We start from the raw sequence: 19,504 nt of genomic DNA on the forward strand, positions 1-19,504 counted from the left end.
GAGGCTTTTGAGTTCCTCTTTACTTTCTGCCATAATGGTGGTGTCATCTACATATCTGAGGTTATTGATATTTCTCCTGGAAATCTTGATTCCATCTTGTGCTTCTTCCAGTCCAGCGTTTCTCATGATGTACTCTGCATATAAGTTAAATAAGCAGGGTGACAATATACAGCCTTGACATACTCCTTTTCCTATTTGGAAGCAGTCTGTTGTTCCATGTCCAGTTCTAACTGTTGCTTCCTGACCTGCATATAAATTTCTCAAGAGGCAGGTCAGGTGGTCTGGTATTCCCATCTCTTTCAGAATTTTCCATAGTCTATTGTGATACACACAATAATAAGTTTTCTTTATAACTTCTCTAATAATATAAAATGATTTCCCTCTTTGGTTAAATAAACTATCTCTTTGCATATGACTTAGTTTTCTATTTTAATTCTTTGAGGTAAATTTGTCTTTTGTCACACTGAAATAAAATTACTCTAGAAGCATGTATAGAATAAGTTTGTTTTATATAATTCTATTATATTTATTTTCCATGTATTATCTTTTCATATGTACTAAAAATTATTTATGCATGCCCTATTTTATTTCAATGATCTATATTTTTCCTTATAATACCAGCTCAATTATTGTTATTTTTTAATCTATTTTATAATTATTAGTTCTTCATTAATGCTTTCATATTTTTGTCTATCTTTCCAAGAATAGTATAGAACCAGTTATTTTGAATTCTTTAAAACACCAGTGACATCATTGGTATTTCAACTGAAGAAGTGAAGGGAAATGAAGTCACTCAGTCATGTCTGACTCTTTGCAACTCCATGGACTGTAGCTTGCCAGGCTTCTCCATCCATGGGATTTTCCGGGCAAGAATACTGGAGTGGGTAGCCATTTCCTTCTCCAGGGAATTTTCCCGACCTAGAGATCAAACCCTGGTCTCCCACATTTCAGGTAGAGTCTTTACTGTCTCAGCCAGAAGGTGTCTTAAAACTACAAACAGAAAAAATTGCCACCATCATTCAACCTTACTCTCCGAAAAGGATGTATTTTTCTACATATTCAGGCCTTTTTATCCACCATGAAACTTTTGTAGTTTTTTAAAATGTGTTTTATATACTCTCATACAAGTTTAATTAATACATAATTCAATTTTGTGGCTATCATAAATTGGAAGTCTTTTATTATTTTATTTTTAGCTAGATAATAAAGGCATTTGAGTATAGGACTTATCTGTGTCATTCTGTCTTTTGACCAGCAGTTTTTCTCACTGTTCTATTATCTCTAATAGCTTTGGTTGATTATTTTAGCTCTTCTAGGTATATAATCATAGTTTTCTAATGGAGTTCCTTTTAAAGCTCATTTCTTTTTTATACGTTATTATGTGGACAAGAAAATAGAAATTTCTGCAAAATAACCATTGTGAAAGCCACTCCATCCTGCTACTCATGCTGAAAAGAAACTCACATCCACATTTATGTGTCAGCAAAACTTGCTGACTGTACCTTCAAAACACTTCCAGAATCCCAGTCCTTCCTAGCATCTCCACTCTATTTCAGCCACAAGGCCCTCTCACAGGTATTATTGCAACAGCCTCCATAGCATAGTCGAAAAGGGCAATTAGAGTGATTTTCAAGATGTTAGGTCAGATTTTGTCACACTTCTGCTCAAAATCTTCCAAAATCCTGATAAAAAGTGAAAGTGTTAGTCTCTTAGTTGTGTCCAACTCTTTGTGACCTCATGGACTGTAGCCCACCAGGCTCCTCTGTCCATGGAATTCTCCAGGCAAGAATACTGGGTTGGGTTGCCATTCCCTTTTCCAGGGGATCTTCCCAACTCCAGGGATCAAACCTATGTTTCCTATATTGCAGACAGATTCTTGATAGTTCTTTGCAAAGCCGTTAATGGTCTACCTCTTCCATCTGTGCAACCTAAGACTTCATTACTCATTAAATTCTTTCCAGTTACAGGAGATGCTATTATTACTTGAACATATCAGATATATTCTTGCCTCAGGGCCCTTGCACTTGCTACTATGGATGCCTGGAAAGCTCTTCCCTGATATTTGGATGGCTCACCCCTTTACCACCTCCATGTGTTTGCTCAAATGTTAGATTCTAAGTGATGCTTACCCCCTGACTCCCCTATTTAAAATGACTTCTTCTCCTTGTGCTTCTTTTAAGCCTTTCCTGCTTTACTTTTCTCCATTGTACTTTTCACCATGTGACATTGCATCTATGCATGTGTTTCTCATCTTCTTACCTTTCTTCTTCCCACCTTTCTTCTTCCCATACAACCTGAGATTAAAATATAAGTTAGGCTCTGAGAGAGCAAGGCTCTGTCTATTTTGCTTTTTACTTTGTCCTCAGCATTAGGAAATAGTTGCTCAATACATAATTTTAATGAATAAAAGAACTGAATTGTACTGAATTATTTTTGTATCAGGTTGAGGGTGAATCCCACTCCAGTACTCTTGCCTGGAAAATCCCATGGACCGAGGAGCCTAGTGGGCTGCAATCCATGGGGTCGCTAAGAGTCGGACACAACTGAGTGACTTCACTTTCACTTTTCACTTTCATGCATTGGAGAAGGAAATGGCAACCCACTCCAGTGTTCTTGCCTGGAGAATCCCAGGGACGGAGGGGCCTGGTGGGCTGCTGTCTATGGGGTTGCACAGAGTCGGACACAACTAAAGTGACTTAGCAGCAGAGGGTGAATAATTCTGAATATATGTAAACTCAGTACGATTTTTACCTATGATATTAAATGGACAGTTTTATCATATAAAGAATGTTTAAGATTTTATTTTATTGAAATATAGTTGATTTACTATATTGTGTTAATTCCAACTGTACAGCAAAGTGATTCAGTTGTACATATATATACTTTTTAATATTCTTTTCCACTATGGTTTGAGCTTCCCTTGTGGCTCAGCTGGTAATGAATCTGTCTTATTTCTTCTTATTTCTAAGTAAAAGATTCTTATTTCTTCATATTTGCATACATTTAGGTGATCTAAATGAAGGAGACTTTATCACCATGGGATTTACTGCATTTGCAGGTGTATTTCTGGCCTGGACTGTATAGTCCATGCAGTCGCAAAGAGTTGGACACGACTGAGTGACTTTCACTTCCATTGTGGTTTATCATAGGATATTGAATATTAGTTCCCCGTGTAGCTCCCAGTAGGACCTTGTTGTTTATCCACCCTATATATACTAATTTGCATCTGCTAATCCCAAACTCCCAACACATCCCTCCCCCAATCCCTTCCCCTTTGGCAAACATAAGTGTGTTCTCTATATCTGGGAGTCTGTTTTTGTTTTGTAGATAAATTTATTTGTGCCATGCTTTAGATTCCACATATAAGTGATATCATATGGTATTTGTCTTCCTATTTCTGACTTGCTTCACTTAGTATGATAATCTCTAGGTCCATCCACATTGCCACAAATATTATTTCACTTGAAGAACAATATTTTTATTCCCTCTTTTCATAGGTCTGATTGGGAACTGGTGCTCAATTTTATTAAACATCTCATCAGGCAAGTGTAATTTTATACATTATGTCATCCTACAGAGTGTTAATATATTTCACTAAACATTTCTTCTGTAAATGATCAAATGAAATTAATCTCCAGGGATATCCTTAAAAGTACTGGATATACTGTTCAACTGGGCATATTGCCTTCTCATGGATACAGGCCAATGGCTGATCCACTAGAGAGCAAAGAAGAGGAAATTCTAAATAATTGGCCAGCATGAAATGAAGTAAGATGGGGAAGAAAATGCTTTGCTGACATATTTCAAATTTCCCCTGTGAATATGTCTTCTTTGTTTGTTTATGTAACATTGATTAATGACTGCATCTGGGTTGGCTGATGGAAGTTCCAGTTATCAACAACTAACTTTTATGCAGACAATGTTTCATAGTCATATTACACAGCCCATGAGTTATCATTTCTTTTAACATTCTTAATGACTTGACTCTTCTTCCAACGTCTGGTAGTTTCCCTAATCCCTACTTTTCCTACAAATAACAGGTCCACAGTTAAGAAAAAGTAAAACCTTGGTTTGTAATTCTAACATATATCTCTGTGATACCAGCACAGCAACATGTTCAAATATTTTAATGAATAAATTAGATTAGCATTTGTCTTTTAGTAGTAAAAAGTTTAGTGTTTACTACAATATAGGATTCAGAACAATTAGATGTGATTTTTGTGTTTTCATACTTGCAAAGACTTAAAAATGAAATGAAACTTTAAGTTTATCAGAAATTCAATTGTTTTGTCAATTATAGGTAGTTTTGTTTCATTCCATATTCATGCAATCTCTCACTGCCCCAAATTAACATTATAGGTGTAATTTCTTTGAAGTAAAACTGTGTCCTAACAGGTGACACATAAAGGAATTTCTTTATTGTCTTTTTAATATGCAGTGGGGATTTGCCTATTGAAAGAGGCCCTGACTGACACACACTACACCCTGGTCCGGTGATCAAGGTCAACGTCAACAGCGATGAGTTATATGACAGTATGTACCCTTGATGCAATGTGATAAAAAGTGAAAGTGAAAGTCGCTCAGTCGTGCCCAACTCTTTGTGACCAGATGGACTATACAGTCCATAGGATTCTCCAGGCCAGAAAACTGGAGTAGGTAGCCTTTCACTTCTCCAGGGATTCTTCCCAACCCAGGGGTCAAACCCAGGTCTCCTGCATTGCAGGCGGATTCTTTACCGTCTGAGCCACCTCAAAGTGGCAGATTATTTCTATTAATTTCTCTCTTCCCAGAATCCTTAACTCCAGTTTCTCCATGAGAAAAGCACCAGACCAACCCCAGCTGAGGGACATTCTATAAGATACCTGACCAGTGCACCTTAAAAGTGTTCAAGTCATCAAAAACAAGGAAAGTCTATATAAACTGTCACAGCCAAGGAGACCCTACAGAGACATAAGAAGTAAGCAAAATGGGGTATCCTGGATGGGAACCTAAACCAGAAAAGGGACATTTTGTAACAACAAAGAAAGTCTAAATGAGGTATACACTTTATCTTATTATTGACACGATAATTATATATCAATATTGATTCATTAATTTGGGCAAAGAAGGCAATGGCAACCCACTCCAGTGTTCTTGCCTGGAGAATCCCAGGGACGGCGGAGCCTGGTGGGCTGCTGTCTGTGGGGTCGCACAGAGTCGGACACGACTGAAGCGACTTAGTAGTAGTAATAGTAGTAGTGTACCATACATATACACTATGTCATAATGAAGACATTAATGGTAGAGGAAACTGTGTGTAGACTATAAAGAGAACTCTCTGTTCAATTTTTCTACAAATGTAACTCTGTTCTAAAATTTTTTCAAGTTTATTTAAAAAAAATAGAATTGTGAACAGAATTGGCTGAGATTTGGCCAAAAATATTTATTATTGTGACTTATTTTTATAATTGATGATGAAAAAAACTCCCAAAACTATATGTAAAAACTCAAAGTAAGCGGTAATATGGATTCAGGCATACTTTTCCTATAATTTTGGGGCAATATCAAAGTAATTTGGGGCTTGGATTATCTAGACTATTGTCTTAATATTCCCTGTTGCTTATACTTGTGAAAGTAGCTTTATCTTTACAAAAATTCAAGCAAATAAGATAGAGACTCTGCTTCTAATTGATAAAGTAGATAAAGAACAGAGATGGACAGATCCCGCTTTTTAAAAATCGAGCACAATGGAGACTTCCCTGGTGGTCCAGTGGTTAAGAATCTGTCTTCTAGTACAGGTGATGTAGCTTTGATCCCCGGTAGAAAAATAAAGATCTCACATGCTGCAGGGCAGCAGAGCCCTCGAACCACAACAAAGAGTCATTTAAAAATTGAGTATTATGATGAATACTTCTTCAAAACTACTGATCTCTTTGTAAATTATGCTATCAGTGGATTCTTCTCTTTCTAAATCTTGATTTTTGTGCCCAAATCTACTTAAAACAATGCATACATCTACAAACAGTAAACCATGCTATCCAGCAGTGCCAAACCAAAGATCACCCAAGAACACTGGTGTCAGCCAGCCGAGCAACAACCACAAAGATGAGAGAGTTTCAGCCTTAACTGTACACTGGAAATCAGACATGAGACAGAAGGGGAAATTTCTGCAAGTAGACAAGAAATGACAAATTCATCACCATCCCACAGGAGCTAACAGGATTGGGCCCTATCAGGTCAACAGGTTGAAGACATAGAACCCACAACTTGAAGTTATCATCCTTTACTCCTCACTTTGCGCTAATGTCAAGATGGAAAAGTCAAGCAAAGAGCTGGGAGCAAAGAAAATTCGAGGTTTATAAACTCAGCATTTCTGTGAAGTTGAGTAGACAAATTCCAGCATGGCGATCCTCTGCGAATGTACCTTTCAGGGTTGACTTCCAACTTTTTCATCACAGGAGAATGAAGACTAAACACTCCCAAGTGATGTGTTTTAAAACAAGAGAGAACACAAAGGTGTTTTAAAATGAATCTCAGTAATCATTCTCAAAGGTCTAGCTTCTATGACCATGACCAAATCCACCACTAACACATTATTTTTTTTTAAAGAAAGTGTTTTATATTATAAATATTTACTAATTTTTTAAAAAAAAGAACAATATTGGCATTTCATAGGAATGTACTAAATATTTCTATTCACATTCTCAGGAAGACATCTGCTTAAGAATACTAAAGATGGGACTTTCTGGGCAGTTTAGTGGTTAAAACTTTGCCTCCCAATACAGGGGGTACAAGTTCAATTCCTGATTGGGGAACTAAGATCTCAGATGCCTTGTGGTCAAAAAAACAAAACATAAAGCAGAAGAAATATTGTAATGAATTTAATAAAGATTTTTTAAATGGTCCACACAAGAAATCTAAAAAAAAAAAAAACCAAAAAACCAAAAAACAAAAAACTAAAGATATTAAAGGGGAAGCTAAATTTCACCATATGCAATATAGGAAAGTTTTCCATTCCAAAGGATTTCTAAATATAAAATTATTCAAGTCATGCAATATACAAAACAGAGGGAACTTAACCTAAAAATATTAATAATCCAAGACAGAAAATGGAATGTCTCTCCTAAATACTATTGCATTGTTTAACAAAATAGTAGCTATTAAGTGCTTTATTCCCATTTTTGTCCCCTGTTCTTTCATCACATTAACTCTTGTCTTAGTAATGATTTCTCCCAGGGCTGTGTATGGGCAGGACCAGCATTAACATGGAATTTAAATATTGTTTCTACTTGAGAATCAAACCAGATGCTGGCAGCCAACATCTCATTCTTTCTTTTGGTTGCTGTCAGAAGAACCAAGGAGCTCGTGAGTTGGACCTAACACAAGAACAAAGGACAGTTGGGGAGAGAATGAGAAAGCAATGGGAATATCTTCACTCCCTATTTTTGCTAGAATAAGAGCTAAAAAAGAATTAACTTCACAATGTCTACAGGTAAGAACCCTCCCCTTGTGAGGCTTCCCAAATGGAAACAGAAATACAACCTAATTAGTTCCTGAAAGAAAAATACAGAGAATGTTCAACATAAAATAATTAATACCAAATGCCCAAAAGGTCAATAAGTAGATGGCAAATTTCAGGCTCTTCCAGTCATTTATTGTGAAATGGTCTTAACTACGTAGTTATATTAAACATTAATGCTTCTATTCACATGTGTTCTCATAGAATGAGAAAATAGAACGCCAAAAAACAGAGAAGGACCCCAGGCAAGGGAGCCCTCTAAGTGCCCTAACAGGCGGAGCTATGGAGAAAGACTGGCCAAAGAGACCTTCTGATCGCCAGCTACAAGAGGCTTAAAAAAAGACTCTGATAGGGCCATAACTCGTGCCGTGGAGGCAGTCTGTGTCCCCTGCACACTTGGCACTGCCAGCGTCCCCGCAAGCCAAGCAGCTGCATCACCTTCACAATCAACTCTCACTGGGGCAGAGTTGCCACAGGGGGAAAAAAAAGGCTGTGTTTATGCTCACAGGGTTGCTTCGGTCCTGTCCGACTCTTTGCAACCCTGTAGACTGTGGCCTGCCAGGCTTCCCTGTCAGAGATGGGGTTCTCCAGGCAAGAATACTGGAGTGTACTGGCCAATACTGGTTGCCATACCCTCCTAAAGCACTATATTTCCTGCTGCCCTAGCTACCAACCCCCCTGAATACCTGGTGCTGTCAGAACCCCTGTGACCCAAGCAGCTGCACCACCTCCACACCTGGCCCTCACAGGAGCAAACCCAAGCCCTCCAGGGTAGCCTCACGAGCTAAACCGCAGTGGACGACCCACATGTAGAGGTGGAAATAAAACCACAATTGAAACCCAGGGGCAGTGCGGCTAAGGAAGAAGACTCAAAACCTTCCCACCAGCTGTACAAGCTGCAGATTAAATCCACATGATCAACTAAGCAGACTGTGTGTATGGAATATATAAAAGGCCACTGAGAGCTCGCACAAAATAAAATACACTAGCTCTGATAGCTGTGGACATTGGAGGCAAGAACACACAGGAGTAGGACCAGATTAGAATCTGAGCTGCCCCCACAGCAGGTCCAGACATCAGCAGAGTGTTGGAGGGCATCCTAGGGAGCTAAGGTGGACTGTGATTCCCAACATGGGGAAGGACTCCGACAGCAGTGACTCAAGAAAAACATTTACTATTTTTTTTCTACTTGTTCTGTAGATTCTTTTGGATTTTTTTTTCCTCCCCCCTGCCCCATTGTAGTTGTCGATTTTATTGGCACTAAGAAATCCTTTTAGGGTTTTTTTTCTTTCTTTTTCTTTTTCCTCAGTCACATTTTTATTGTTGTCATAAACCTCTGCCCCTACATTGGGCTCTTGCAGTTCTGTGGAATTTCCTCTTTTTTAATTTTTTAAACCTATTATTATTTTTTTTTACATTTATTCCTTTGTTTGCTTTTCCTACTGTTCTTTTCCCCTTGCAGTTAATCTTTAATGTATATAAATCTTCTTTATCTACTTCTATTTAACTTTGCATATCTATTCTTTCTTTCCTTTCTCTCCTTTTCCTCTCAACATATTTGTTAGTTTTATTTTCATGGCTTTATTCCCCACTTGGCACCTTGCTTTAGTTTTGTTTTCCAGTTTGTGCTTTAATTAATTTTGTTCTGGTAGATATAATTTTTTGGTTTCCTTTGTTCACCATGTCAATTTATTGTACTTAATTTTTGTTGGACTGTTTTGATTCTGCTTATGGGTGTATATGTATATGTGAATATTCAGTCACACTTTCTATTGTTATAAACCTCTGCCTCTACATTGGGCTTTTGCAGTTCTGTGGAGTTTTCCTTCCCGCCCCCACCCCCACCTTTTTTCTTTCTTCTTCCATTTTATCTCTTTTCTCTTTTTTATAATTCTAATTTTTAATTTTTTAAACCTATTATTTTTCCTACATTTATTCCTTCCTGGGCCTTTCGTATTGTTATTTTCCCCTTGCAGTTAATCTTTAATGTATATAAATCTTCTTCATCTACCTTTATTTAACTTTGCAGATCTATTCTTTTTTTTTTTTCTTTCCTTTCCTCTCAACATATTTGTTAGCTTTGTTTTCATTACTTTATTCTCCACTTGGCACCTTGCTTTAGTTTTGTTTTTCAGTTTGTGCTTAAGTTAGTTTTGTTCTTAACTGGTAAATATAATTTTATATTGCCTTTGTTTGCCAGATCAATCTACTGTACTTTATTTTTGTTGCACTGTTTTCACTTTGCTCATGGGTATATAATGTATATGTGTATATTCCATTATTTTAATTATTATTTGCCTGATTTTATAACTGCCATTTGTCTAGAATTCAGCTTTGGTTTCTCATTTTTGGATATTTCTTTTATTCCCCCTTAATGCCATAACAAACCACTTGTGGAATCCTAATTCCTGACCAGAGATCAAACCCTGAGCCTTTGGAGTCGGAGCACTGACTTCAAGACCCCAGACTGCCAGAGAACTAACCCTCAGATCAGATCAGTCACTCAGTTGTGTCCAACTCTTTGAGACCCCATGAATCGCAGCACGCCAGGCCTCCCTGTCCATCACCAACTCCCAGAGTTCACTCAGACTCACGTCCATCGAGTCAGTGATGCCATCCAGCCATCTCATCCTCTGTCGTCCCCTTCTCCTCCTGCCCCCAATCCCTCCCAGCATCAGAGTCTTTTCCAATGAGTCAACTCTTCACATGAGGTGGCCAAAGTACTGGAGTTTCGGCTTTAGCATCATTCCCTCCAAAGAAATCCCAGGGCTGATCTCCTTCAGAATGGACTGGTTGGATCTCCTTGCAGTCCAAGGGACTCTCAAGAGTCTTCTCCAACACCACAGTTCAAAAGCATCAATTCTTTGGCGCTCAGCCTTCTTCACAGTCCAACTCTCACATCCATACATGACCACAGGAAAAACCATAGCCTTGACTAGCTGGACCTTTGTTGGCAAAGTAATGTCTCTGCTTTTGAATATGCTATCTGGGTTGGTCATAGCTTTCCTTCCAAGGAGTAAGCGTCTTTTAATTTCATGGTTGCAGTCACCATCTGTAGTGATTTTGGAGCCCAGAAAAATAAAGTCTGACACTGTTTCCACTGTTTCCCCATCTATTTCCCATGAAGTGGTGGGACCAGATGCCATGATCTTCGTTTTCTGAATGTTGAGCTTTAAGCCAACTTTTTCACTCTCCACTTTCACTTTCATCAAGAGGCTTTTTAGTTCCTCTTCACTTTCTGCCATAAGGGTGGTGTCATCTGCATATCTGAGGTTATTGATATTTCTCCCAGCAATCTTGATTCCAACTTGTGTTTCTCCCAGTCCAGAGTTTCTCATGATGTACTCTGCATATAAGTTAAATAAACAGGGTGACAATATACAGCCTTGACGAACTCCTTTTCCTATTAGGGAGTATCAAATAGTGAGAACTCATACAAAGAAAACCACTTGAATATAAGACCTGGCATCACCCAACCACCAGTAGCACCCTGTGCAGGACACCTCATCTAAACAACAAACAAAACAAAAATAGAAACCCAATCATCAGCAGAGAGGAGTACCACCTCATTCAGCCTTGCCCATCGGGGGAAAAACAAACAAGTAAACAAAAACTCAGCAGAAATCTCACACTATATGAAGCTCACACAAACCACTGGACCAAGCTTAGGAGGGCAGAAACCAAAAGGAAGAAAGAATTCAACCTTCTTCAAGGAAACAATTCAACTTTCCTTGAAGCCTGGGAAAAGGAGACCTCAAACAATAATTTTTTTAAAAATGAAAAGGCAGAGAAATACTGCACAAATGAAGGAACAAACTAGAAACACAGAAGTCCAAATAAATGAAAATAAATAGAAAAATTACCTGAAAAAGAACTCAGAATAATGATGGCAAAGATGATCAAAAACCTTGAAAGCAAAATGGGGAAAATGCAAGAATCAATTAACAAAGACCTAGAAGAATTAAAGAATAAGCATACAGAGATAAACAATACAGTTACTGAAATTAAAAATACTCTAGAAGGAATCAATAGCAGAATATCTGAAGCAGAAGAATGAATCAGTGAGCTGGAAGATAAAACTGTGGAAATAACTTCTGAAGAGCAGAATAAAGTAAAAAGAATGAAAAGAACTGAGGACAGTTTCAGACACTTCTGGGGCCATATCAAATGCACCAACATTCGAATTATAGGGGTCCCAGAAGAAGAAGAGAAAAAGAAAGGGTATGAGAAATTTTTTGAAGAGATTATAGTTGAAAATTGCCCCAATATGGAAAAGGAAATAGTCAATCAAGTTCAAGAGGCACAAAGAGTCCCATACAGGATAAACTCAAGGAGAAACATGCCAGACACATATTAATCAAACTAACAAAGACTAAACACAAAGAAAGAATATTAAAAGCAGCCAGGGAGAAGCAACAAGTAACATACAAGGGAAACCCTATATGCTTAATAGCTGATCTTTCAGCAGAAACTCTGCAGGCCAGAAGGGCATGGCAGGATATATTTAAAATACAGAAAGGGAAAAATCTATAGCCAAGATTACTGTACCCAGCAGGGACCTCATTCAAAAATGATGGAGAAATAAAAAGCTTTTCAGACAAGCAAAAGTTAAGAGAATTCAGTACAACCAAACCAGCTTTACAACAAATGTTAAAGGGACTTATGTAATCAAGAAATACAAGAGAAGAAAAAAGATCTACAAAATCAACCCCAAACAATTAGAAAGTGGCAATAGGAACACATATATCAATTATTACATATATCAATAATTACTTTAAATGTGAATGGATTAAATGCCCCAACCAAAAGACACAGACTGGCTCAATGGATACAAAAACATATGCTGTCTACAAGAAACCCACTTCAGACCTCAAGACACATATAGACTGAAAGTGAGAGGATGGAAAAATATATTCCATGCAAATGGGAAGCAAAAGAAAGCTAGAGTAGCAATCCTCATATCAGACAAAATAGACTTTAAAATAAAGAAGATTACAAGAGATAAGGAAGGACACTACGTAATGATCAAGGGATCAGTCCAAGAGGAAGACGTAACAACTGTAAATATCTATGCACCCAACATAGGAGCCCCTCAATACATAAGACAAACACTAACAGACATAAAAGGAGAAATTGACAGTAACACAATAATAGTAAGAGATTTTAACACCCCACTCACACCAATGGACAGATCATCAAAGCAGAAAATTAATATGGAAACACAAGTCTTAAATGGTACATTAGATGAGATGGATCGCATTGATATCTTCAGGCCATTCCATCCAAATGCAGAAGAATACACCTTCTTCTCAAGTGCACATGGAACATTCTCCAGGATAGACCACATCCTGGGTCACAAATCAAACCTCAGTAAATTTAAGAAAATTAAAATTGTATCAAGCATCTTCTCCACACACAACGCTATGACACTAGATATCAATTACAAGAAAAAAACTGTAAGAAACACAAACACATGGAGATTAAACAACACGTTTATAAATAACCAATAGGTTACTGAAGAAATCAAAAGGGAAATAAAAAAATTTTCTATAAACAAATGACAATAAAAACACAACAACTCAAAACCTATGGGTTCTAAGAGGGAAGTTTATAGCAATACATTCCTAACTCAAGAAACAAGAAAAACATCAAATAGACAACCTAACTTTACACCTAAAGCAACTGGAAAAAGAGGAAGGAAAAAAAATTAGTAGAAGGAAAGAAATCATAAAGATCCAAGCAGAAATAAATGAAAAAGAAATGAAAGAAACAATAGTAAAGATTAATAAAACTAAAAGCTGGTTCTTTGAGAAGATAAACAAAATTGACAAACCCTTAGCCAGATTCATCAAGAAAAAAGAAGAATCAAATTAGAAATGAAAAAATAATGTGAAATATATATAAATGTTGGAAATTCTACCTAATTACTAGAGTTTTGTCCATTTCATATGTAGCTACTGTTGGGATTACATTTGAGGATGCAGCTGGAATGTGATTAAGATGAAGACTAATTGTATATAATATCTCTCCACCTCTCTCATTTTCCATCAAAGTGATCAGACAGGGCTCCTTATGTCCTCATTATCTGCTCATTAGCATCCTATAAGGCCATTCCCAGGCTGGCACACTTTCTAAAGGAGTTTTCTATGGAAGATTGGCCCTTCTTTAGAACCTGCAAAGAGGCAGCACTGCCAAGTCCCCAAAATCCCTTCCAAGGAGTTCATTTACATACTGGGTCATAGGACTGCTTCTTCCCAGGACCACTAGGGCCCCTCTACATAGGGAGAGAACGAAAGAGCTCTGGGCAAAGGTGTCTGCCAGTCAGGCGGTGTACTGGCTCCCTGCCCAGGACAAATCCGTCATTACTACGACCTTGAATGGAAGGCAGGCATCAGTATGCTGAGTCATCAGTACTGGCTGGTAGTGTGGAAACTCAGGCAGCATCCTTTATGTTGCTGCAGTGACCAATGCTGTGCTTCAGATCCTTTCCTATTCTGATTCCAGATACAACTCTTTAACACAAATATAAAACACCAACCTGAAGGTTTAAAGCCCAAAGGACCAGCAGCACTGATAACCTGGTAGACTTAGGGCAACTAGTTTATTATAAAAGTAATATAATTGATTTTTCCTTTCTGATTCACCCATTTTTGCTGTCATGGATTCATGTAGGGACAGGGAAATTCTAGGGCCATATACAGTGGGCAAAAAGTGAAAATCACTGAAATATCTGTAATGGAGTTGGGACCAGTGAGACAAGATGAAAGTGATCTGGGTCAATGCTCAACTTTCCCAGGTCCTTAGGTGGTCAGTGTATTGAAGTCTTAGAATGGGGATAAGTCTAAGAGGCAGAGGAGGGTGGCAAGAAGTATTCTCAAATTGAATTCTAAAGGTTCTGAAAGGAAGGAGTGGGGACCTAGAGCAAGAGAGGGGCATTAGAGCAAACTCCAACTCAACAGCTTCCCTGGTACCTCAGTGAGTAAAGACTCTGCCTGCAATGCAGGAGACCTGGGTTCAATCCCTGGGTCAGGAAGATCCCCTAGAAAAGGAAATGGCAACCCACTCCAGTATTCTTGCCTGGAGAACCCCATGAACAGAGAAGCCTGGCAGGCTTCCATGGGGTCACAAGAGTTGGACATAACTTAGTAACTAAACCACTACCAACTCAACAAGTCAGACTGCCTGCTCACACCCTTATTTCTGGACTCAGAGGCTCAAAGTATACAGTGAGTCCACACATTCCACCTCAAAGGCCAGCTTTCAAATGTCAGGGCATTTGTTCCTAACAAGTTTGAATTCCATTAGTGATTTTGGATCCATCATTCACCAAGTCCCCATGCAGGCTCATGAACCATCAGCTTCAGGACCCCTGTGGGCCTCTTTTCATGGTAATCCCTTAGTCCTTTCCCAAGCTCTCTCCTTCATTACTGTATTTATGCTTTTGGAGCATACTTTCTTTTTTGCTACATATGGTTGCTTATTAACATGCCTAGGGAACCGTATAAGCTATAAAGCCTTAGGCAGAGCTAAGACCTCTGCATCTTTACATTCTGCAGTATCCTGAAGATGGTGGTGCTCAATAAATGTTTGCAAAATTAATAAGTCATGAAAATATGGATAAAACATAACACAAAAGTATTGTCTCTAGTAGAATTCCAATCTGTGAGACACCTGAGTAAAGAAAAATTTTTTGTGCCTAGAAGTCTTTTCTGTAGGTCCCATCAGCTTCTGCAGACATGCATGAATTTATAAGCATTCTTTGAAAGGTATTTGAGGGACATAAATCACCAAGAAACTGAAATCACTCTGCTTCCTGGAACATAAAATGTAAACCTAACAAATATTCTCTTTTGCACTGAAATTGGACATTTCATGATTCGTAATCATAAATCACAATACAGTATTCTTTCTCTTCTCCCAATACTAACTTGAATTTTCAGTAATTCAAGAAATTTTTCAGTCTTCCAGGCTACCAAAATTTTTACTAATTGTTTATTCTTAGACAGCTAACATTTTTTAAGACAATATGTCCTTCCTAGATCAACTTTGCTTGCCTGTAGCATGGTGCGCTTTTGTATCATTTTTATCATTCCCATGTCAGTATAGAGTTCTAATCTGTTATCATTAATTATAGATGGTTTTAGTTATTTCTCTTCAAAAAGAAGACAAAATTATTTATATTTGTCTAAAGTTCAATAAATTGGCATGTTCAAGGCAAAGAATAGTTTTTCTCCCACCTGTTTCTTCTGCTTATAAATAAGTTCTTATTTGTAATTAAGTTTTAACACATGAGCAAAGTCTCTGCTTATATAAGCACAGGGATGATGGATAGATAGATAAATAGATTAGAGATAGATAGACATAAATACACACAAGTGGAAGAAAGTGAACACGTATTTGGATTTATATTATACATTCATATTACGTAAAGGTAAAATACCAATCAATTTTGGAAATTTTCTTACAGGTGGTGAGATATGGTTTAGACATGGAAAAGAATGGAGGGACAAAAGGTTTAGCGGAGGGAGATTACAGCAAAGATGGAGGCTTACCAGAAAGACTGGGGAGGAACAGTGTTGAGATCAGTAGCCATGACGCATGAGCGAGTGATGAAAAACGGGCACAGTGAGGGAAGTCATAATTAAGACAAAACCGTGACTTTTGTCTTAGTTATGTTGACTAAGGTCATTAATGATCAGTGCCAGTGAATTAGTAGAGATTCATTTGTTGTAGTTATTATTTCATTCATTTTTCCAATAGTTTCAAAAAAGATACTGTTTATATATAATGACATATACTTAATTATGGATAAAGACGGGCATGCTAAAGCACCTGTGCGCTAAAGCGCAGCCGAGAGGAGACACCCCACGTGGGAAGTCAGGGGCAGAAGCCGGGAGGAACCCATGCCCGAAGGCCGGCAGCCAAGAGGAGTTACCCCACGTCCGAGGTCAGGGGCAGTGGCCGAGAGTACCAGACTGCGACGGTGCAGGACGGCAGAAAGGAGCTGCCCCGCGTCCGAGGTTGGGGTGGGGGTGGGGGGGCTGCCGAGAGGAGATACCTAGCGTCTGAGGTCAGGGGCGGCGATGAGAGGAGTTACCCCGCATCCAAGATCAGGGGGGCTGCCAAGAGGAGATACCCAGCCTCCGAGATCAGGGGCCGTGATGAGAGGAGTTACCCCGTGTCAGAGGTCAGGGGTGGCGGCAGCGAGGAGCAACCCCACGCCTGAGGCCAGGGGCGGTGGCCTGGAGGACCAACCCCACGTCCAAGGAGCTGTGGCTGCGCCAGCGCAGGAGGGCCTAGAGGAGCTATCCCACGTTGAAGGTCAGGAAGGGCAGCGGTGAGGAGATACCCCTCCTCCAAGGTAAGGAGCTATGGCTGCACTTTGCTGGAGCAGCCGTGAAGAGATACCCCACGCCCAAGGTAAGAGAAACCCAAGTAAGACGGTAGGTGTTGCAAGAGGGCATCAGAGGGCAGACACACTGAAAGCACACTCACAGAAAACTATTCAATCCAATCACACTAGGACCACAGCCTTGTCTAACTCAATGAAACTAAGCCATGCCTGTGGGGCAACCCAAGACGGGCAGGTCATGGTGGAGAGATCTGACAGAATGTGGTCCACTGGAGAAGGTAATGGCAAACCACTTCAGTATTCTTGCCTTGAGAACCCCATGAACAGTATGAAAAGGCAAAATGATAGGATACTGAAAGAGAAACTCCCCAGGTCAGTAGGTACCCAATATGCTACTGGAGATCAGTGGAGAAATAACTCCAGAAAGAATGAAGGGATGCAGCCAAAGCAAAAAGAATACCCAGCTGTGGATGTGACTGGTGATAGAAGCAAGGTCCAATGCTGTAAAGAGCAATATTGCATAGGAACCTGCAGGTCCATGAATCAAGGCAAATTGGAGGTGGTCAAACAAGAGATGGCAAGAGTGAATGTTGACATTCTAGGAATCAGTGAACTGAAATGGACTGGAATGGGTGAATTTAACTCAGATGACCATTATATTTACTACTGCGGGCAGGAATCCCTCAGAAGAAATGGAGTGGCCATCATGGTCAACAAAAGAGTCTGAAAAGGAGTACTTGGATACAATCTCAAAAACGACAGAATGATCTCTGTTCGTTTCCAAGGCAAACCATTCAATATTACAGTAATCCAAGTCTATGCCCCAACCAGTAATGCTGAAGAAGCTGAAGTTGAACGGTTCTATGAAGACCTACAAGACCTTTTAGAACTAACACCCCAAAAAGATGTCCTTTTCATTATAGGGGACTGGAATGCAAAAGTAGGAAGTCAAGAAATACCTGGAGTAACAGGCAAATTTGGCCTTGGAATACGGAATGAAGCAGGGCAAAGACTAATAGAGTTTTGCCAAGAAAATGCACTGGTCATAACAAACACCCTCTTCCAACAACACAAGAGAAGACACTATACATGGACATCACCAGATGGTCAACACCGAAATCAGATTGATTATATTCTTTGCAGCCAAAGATGGAGAAGCTCTATACAGTCAGCAAAAACAAGACCAGGAGCTGACTGTGGCTCAGACCATGAACTCCTTATTGCCAAATTCAGACTTAAATTGAAGAAAGTAGGGAAAACCACTAGACCATTCAGGTATGACCTAAATCAAATCCCTTATGATTATACAGTGGAAGTGAGAAATAGATATAAAGGCCTAGATCTGATAGATAGAGTGCCTGATGAACTATGGAATGAGGTTCATGACACTGTACAGGAGACAGGGATCAAGACCACCACCATGGAAAAGAAATGCAAAAAAGCAAAATGGCTGTCTGGGGAGGCCTTACAAATAGCTGTGAAAAGAAGAGAAGCGAAAAGCAAAGGAGAAAAGGAAAGATATAAGCATCCGAATGCAGAGTTCCAAAGAATAGCAAGAAGAGATAAGAAAGCCTTCTACAGCGATCAATGCAAAGAAATAGAGGAAAACAACAGAATGGGAAAGACTAGGGATCTCTTCAAGAAAATCAGAGATACCAAAGGAACATTTCATACAAAGATGGGCTCGATAAAGGACAGAAATGGTATGGACCTAACAGAAGCAGAAGATATTAAGAAGAGGTGGCAAGAATACACAGAAGAACTGTACAAAAAAGATCTTCACGAACAAGATAATCACGATGGTGTGATCACTGACCTAGAGCCAGACATCCTGGAATGTGAAGTCAAGTGGGCCTTAGAAAGCATCACTACGAACAAAGCTAGTGGAGGTGATGGAATTCCAGTTGAGCTATTCCAAATCCTGAAAGATGATGCTGTGAAAGTGCTGCACTCAATATGCCAGCAAATTTGGAAAACTCAGAAGTGGACACAGGACTGGAAAAGGTCAGTTTTCATTCCAATCCCAAAGAAAGGCAATGCCAAAGAATACTCAAACTACCGCACAATTGCACTCATCTCACATGCTAGTAAAGTAATGCTCAAAATTCTCCAAGCCAGGCTTCAGCAATATGTGAACCATGAATTTCCTGATGTTTAAGCTGGTTTTAGAAAGGGCAGAGGAACCAGAGATCAAATTGCCAACATCTGCTGGATCATGGAAAAAGCAAGAGAGTTCCAGAAAAACATCTATTCCTGCTTTATTGACTATGCCAAAGCCTTTGACTGTGTGGATCACAATAAACTGTGGAAAATTCTGAAAGAGATGGGACTACCAGACCACCTGACCTGCCTCTTGAGAAACCTATATGCAGGTCAGGAAGCAACAGTTAGAACTGGACATGGAACAACAGACTGGTTCCAAATAGGAAAAGGAGTACGTCAAGGCTGTATATTGTCACCCTGTTTATTTAACTTATATGCAGAGTACATCATGAGAAACTCTGGACTGAAAGAAACACAAGCTGGAATCAAGATTTCCAGGAGAAATATCAATAATCAATATCGATATGCAGATGACTCCACCCTTATGGCAGAAAGTGAAGAGGAAGCCTCTTGATGAAAGTGAAAGAGGAGAGTGAAAAAGTTGGCTTAAA

This window comes from Bubalus kerabau, chromosome 13, assembly GCF_029407905.1.
Source record: "Bubalus kerabau isolate K-KA32 ecotype Philippines breed swamp buffalo chromosome 13, PCC_UOA_SB_1v2, whole genome shotgun sequence".
Taxonomy (NCBI): domain Eukaryota; kingdom Metazoa; phylum Chordata; class Mammalia; order Artiodactyla; family Bovidae; genus Bubalus; species Bubalus kerabau.